The 5,800-nt window shown below is 37.9% G+C and overlaps 1 long non-coding RNA gene across 1 annotated transcript; it reads left to right on the top strand.

Moving 5' to 3' along the window:
• The first annotated feature begins 736 nt into the window (after nt 1-736).
• On the top strand, nt 737-1,125 carry LOC149180540 (uncharacterized). The gene is made up of 2 exons (XR_016257465.1): nt 737-890; nt 1,026-1,125. It is a non-coding gene; the product is annotated as an uncharacterized LOC149180540 (long non-coding RNA).
• Nucleotides 1,126-5,800: the final 4,675 nt, after the last annotated feature.

The raw sequence follows: 5,800 nt of genomic DNA, 5'->3' as shown, positions 1-5,800 counted from the left end.
CGAGTAGTATTTCTAAGGATCACTTCATCAAGTACAAGGCTTGCCTGGGCACTCGAACAAACAGTTTTGCGGAATTGAAGGCTCTTCACATATTATTAAAGCTATAATGGATATCATGAGGTTGCAAATATTCCGGGATTCTTCTTAGGTCATAAAATGGATGAATTATGAGATACATATTCATTGTTAATTGGATGATTTGGTAAGGCAAATAAAGAAGACTGCATTCAGGTTTATCTCTTTCACAAATGGTTTTCATTACCACAACATGCTAGTAGATGCACACTACCAAAACAAGCAGAATGGGTTCAAGCTGGATTTAGTTTGCTAGAAGAATAAAAAAGGTAACTTGACACAAATAGGTACACCTGTAATGTCTCCGTCCAATTTTTTTTATTTATTATTACCAAGTTAAATGATGTTACTACTTTTCACCCAGCTGGCGTGTCGTACATTACATTTGATCCTACTGCAACTCTAGGAATTACGTCCCCTACAGCTGTATGGATCATTTAATAGTGCATTTAACCCTTAGGGAGATGGTTTTTGGGTTAAGAGCTAGTTTTCAGATTTAATTTGATATGAGGTTGCTTACATGATTAATTGCCACCTGTGCTGTCGTATACATGGCCTGGTGGGTCGTCCAGCCACACCAGCCCCGCTCGGGATCCTCACCCAAATCGACGGTGTTGTATACTCCATTTCAATCCTACGACGGTGACTACACCAAGTCATTCCTCATCTCCCGCTATGAAGAGATTGTTCTCATTTGTTCTGGGATTTTCTCTCGCGAGGTTTACCCTGATGCGGCCATTGTTTTCTACAGTGCTGTTTGGTAACTCAGCACGGGTACCATTTCATGGCCTTGCAGTGGGCCAAAACATTTACAGGTAAACTATATTGATTCTCTTCCAACTGGTTTTCTGTTCTTTCGTTTTTCCTTGTTCATTGTGATTGCAAGCGTTCGAAACCTTGCCAGATACCCTAATTAGTTTTTTTATTCTTGTGAATTAATTGCAACGCAGGATGAAAGATTCTGGAGCTAGCTCGACCCGCTTGGAGTTTTCCAATTACGGGTAAGATATTTCCTTAGTCGGTGGGAAACTCTTAAGGCGTGGAGTTTTACTCTCTGCATCTAAGAGAATACCTGTTCTACAACCGAATTCCAACATCTTAGAAGAGGGTTGATTTCTTTACTTTTAATGGGTTTTTCCCCAAATGAGGGCAATCATGACCTCGATGTAATTAACATTATAGATAAAGCCAGAGCTTATTTTTTCTTGGAAATTATGTAGTTTCTTTTCGTGTTATCCACCTCGGTGACAATGAGGGTTTTACAAATTTGTACAGTTTAATGATTTTTCCATTTGGTATGGCTCTATGGTCAGTGGTTTAAAGCATTATCTGCTTAGATTTGTTTTCAGAACTTTGCTAGTTTATATGTATATACCCAGTCTCGGATTCGCGTCCTCTATTATGCATTCAGGAAATGGTGTGATGTATTACCCGAATTCCTTACTCATTCTGGTATACACAGTATGTTATGTTTGTTTACAAATTTCGATGGGTTGTTTGCGTTACAAAGAGTTCCAAATCCTCGAGTCGGTTATGTGGTCTCGGCCCACCCGAACTCTGTTTAATGGTGGAAATTTGTATATCTGTTGCGTAGGTTTAACATCACCCTACTGTATGTTTCTTTTCTTTCTTTTATTGTTTCCTTTGCAAATGCGGGTCTGCTACCTAGTGTCAAATAACCTGGCAATCCTCGGTTTCTATACCTCTTTCGAGAGCTTGTGCTCCAATCTGAGCTACAGGGTTTCACCGCCAGCAGGGTTATTCATTGCAGGGTTCTACTGCCGAGCCCTCCACCCTCGGGAACAACTGGTTTCGAAAATAGTTCGAACCCTTACCCTAGGTCTGCACTACCCCTTTTTGGTTGCATTTTATCTACTTCTAAATGAATCATTTCTTTTGCTTGTTGACTATATTCATACATTCCACAGATTATTAATACATGTATAGAGAAAATGTTTCCACAGATCCCGTTTGTCCTGAGGCTGTCTGGCATTCAGGGCTACTGCACTGACCCTCACTGTTTCCAGGAAAATTTCACGGTCAAGTTAGACCTGCTAATGCAGATACCCCACGATAGCCTATCTATCTTTCCCATGTATGCCGAGACTGTAGCAGTCTTCATCCCTTTCCCCTAGAAACATGATTTCAACTACACAGGACTTTTACTAATTTGCAAATAAAATACTGTGCTATGCGTAGATAGACTTGAATTTAGTCAGACCATGTTTTTCTTTAAAGAATTTAAATGAGTAATCCCTCTGAGTTTAATTCTCTTACGTCGAGCGACAGGGTTTAGGCCCGAGTCCTCACATTAATTGTCTTGGACTCGCCTGTGGTTGCGTACATTCCTTTGAAAGAAATAACTTAATCTCTATTGCAGAGTCATGACCAGAACCTGGTCTTTAGGAAAATATTTCCCTGTTTCACCGCATTCTGACCCTATTTTTTTTATAATAAGAATATAGTCTAATTTATTTCTGAATCATGTCTTTTTTTTTAAGAAGCATGTCTTTTTTTTAAGAAGATTGTTAAATTTGAGGGGATTTCACCTCTAATATTTTGAGCCACACTAGCCAACTCTGTAATTGTAATAGCTACCTTCTGTAAGTTCATTCTCTATTTTAATTTTGGCACTATAAGACATTTACGCTCTTAAGCTTGTTAATGTGTAATAAAATGGTAGATTTTGTATTATCTTGAGTTACTCTTCTTGGGTTATTTCCACATAGAATGTTTTCTAAACTTATGCGATGCTGCCATATGTTGCTGGATTATCGACTATTATTTTCTTTATGTCCTTCTGGTTGTGCTATTCTATAAAGGGTTTGGTTTCGTAAATTGTCTCGGTTACCGTACAGTATACTGATTCACTATTTCTTGATGTGCTTTTAGCTGGAATTATCTCCATTGATATTTGTTGGGTTTGATTACACTTGGGGTTTTCTTACAGTTTGGGTTTGGAAGCTTGTCCACCTAGAAACAGGGTCGAACCATGTTTTTCTTTAAAGAATTTAAACAAGTAATCCCTCTCGAGTTTAATTCTGTTACATCGAGTGACAGGGTTTAGGCCTGATTCCTCACATTTAAGATCTTGGACTCACCTCTGGTTGCGTACTTTCATTGGAAAGAAATAGCTTAATTGTATATTGTAGAGTCATGACCAGAACTTGGTCTTTAGGAAAATATTTCCCTGTTCCACCGCATTCTGACCCTGTTTTTTTCTTAATAAGAATATAGTCTAATTTATTTATAAATGTCGATGAACGTTCATGTATAAGGGTTGCACAATTTTCCACAAATTATGTAGTCTCTGCTGCAGGGGGATACGTTGACCAACATGAGTCCTCCCACAGACTGTCTGCAGTACACACCCTCAATACTGCATCAACCACGCACCTTAACAAATGCGCAGTTCAGCGGAAATATCATAGATACAGTTTCAAATCTGGTAATTAAAAAAAAACATGGGGAAAACAAATACGCCATTACAGAGAATACAGAAAACACTATATGCATTGCCAAAATAAAACTCTTATGACTCAAATTTTCCTTGCTGAAATCTATTTCAAGAATTCGTGGCATATCAATAAAATAGCATACTATATGAACCTGGAACATGTGAAATAGGAGATTAATAAACTGGCATCAACACGGTACCTTTCGGCGCTTCGGCGCTTCCTCGAATTTTAGTTGCACACGAACAGAGGACGATGATAGGACGTGGCTTCAGTGACGCAAGGATGGTGTGGCTAGTCGGTTTCAACCATTTGTAGATGTTACAGAGGAAGAAGGGTTGTGTGCATCTTTGTCATTAACTGTGAATGCAAATATTGGCGCTTCAAGGTTGTAAGCCGTTTTTTGTCAGTCTTTCAAAGAATGGTAGTCGCAAAGCGTTAGTCGCGAAACGTTACACGTAATAACAAATAACTAATGCATACTCATTTATATTTAATTTTTTTAACTATTTTGATCTAACGCTTGAAATTTGTGCAATCGTCTAACATCTAATCGTATGGTGTACAAGGTGACATGTAGCAAGCAGGAGAGTTGATTTCAAAGGGGAACGCCTTACGGCGTAATTACTAAACAAATTGATGACAATAAAATAAAACTAACTCCTACAACTCCTCTAATTGAGTAACCCTTTATATCTTTACAAAATCCTTCTTTTCTGGAGAGATTACAAATTGATAAAGATGTAGATAAGAAAATTATTCTACTAGATTACAATATGTTAGAGGAATTGAAGAAAATTGCATAAATTATGATGGGAAAGTATACAATTAAAAAATACTTAGATCCAAGAAGTCCCATCTAAAGATTCACATCAATAATGTCAAAATCCCAAACACATTGGTTGACTTAGGTGCAGCTATAAATTTCATGACAAAGAGTACTATGGATGAATTAAGATTAACTAATCTTCAATATACTCCTACTCTATTACAATTAGCAGACATGTATGTTATTAAACTAGAGGGTATATTAGAAGAGGTATTAGTATCCCTAGATCCATGGGAGCATCTAGTTTATTTCATAATATTAACTCTATAGAATAGTCTAGGAGGTCATCCATCAATACTTGGTAGGCCATGTGTTGGACACCTAATCCTCTAAGGGTTGGTGTGGAAGCTGAATAGCCAAAAGGAGTCCAAGAGACCACTTGGAATATGAATCCAAGGGTCATACCATGTACTATAAATGTATATCATTTGTTAATAATAAATGTACTCTCCTACTTATCATTCATGTTCTGTTGCTGCCATGTGTATGTTTAACATGGTATCAGAGCAAGGAACGTTCTCCTCCACGAACGATGCGATGACATTTCTGGATCTGTAAATGCTCTGTCAGAGGTTGAATTCAAAGGATCTATTTGCTCTGGATCCTTATCAATTAATGTCTTACCATTAATTTGGAGCCTAGGAGCAACGTTGAACATCCTTAGTGAGTGCAAGTCCAAAATTGATGTGAGTGTGTTGAACCCTGAAGTCCGTGGAATGAAAATTTGATAACAACATTGATACCAATGTGAGAATGCAATAGATGTGGTCGATTTGAGAATTGAATATATGCGTTTGTTTTGGTGAATGAATTAGTTGTGGTCAAAACCCATGCGAGCTTGTGTACACATGTGGTGAAGCTAACTTGTGAAGCGGACCTGCAAACAATCATTGCGTTAGTGCTTGGTTCATATACCACTCGATTCCACTGCTTGGTTGCAAATGCTATCATATCATTCAACGTGGTTTCACATACTCTGCCACTGCCACTCCTTCCACTACATTGATACCACGCTTATACCAAGCTACATTTGTACCTCCATTCGTTTAGATACCTATCACTGTTGGCCCATTTCCTCCTGTTTTAATATACAACCGCCATATAACGTGACTCTGGAGTTATCTAATACCGCTTTTGTATCACCTCCTTCCCAATACTCCATTCATACATTTATATATATCAGAACTCAGCATCAACAGTAGGGTCAAAAAAAAGTTTGCAGCAATATCAAAATCCAACATTGTCCTGTGGGGAATAACATCAATATGTGGCAGAACTTTATTGGTTTAACGTGCAACATTTGAGAGTACAAGAGATTTCGGGGCATACAGGACACATTTTCTGAGATTTTATGCATTCTGGATGATGGGGATGTTCGCCTTTTCTTAGTCAAATATTATTTTGAAATCTCTAGGCTCCCGCTCACTATTATAATCATCTC

This window comes from Pinus tabuliformis, chromosome 3_2 (assembly GCF_031772625.1).
Source record: "Pinus tabuliformis cultivar Carrire ecotype Pingquan chromosome 3_2, CPIR1, whole genome shotgun sequence".
NCBI classification, from domain to species: Eukaryota; Viridiplantae; Streptophyta; class Pinopsida; order Pinales; family Pinaceae; genus Pinus; species Pinus tabuliformis.
This window is presented reverse-complemented; position numbering and strand designations above follow the sequence as displayed.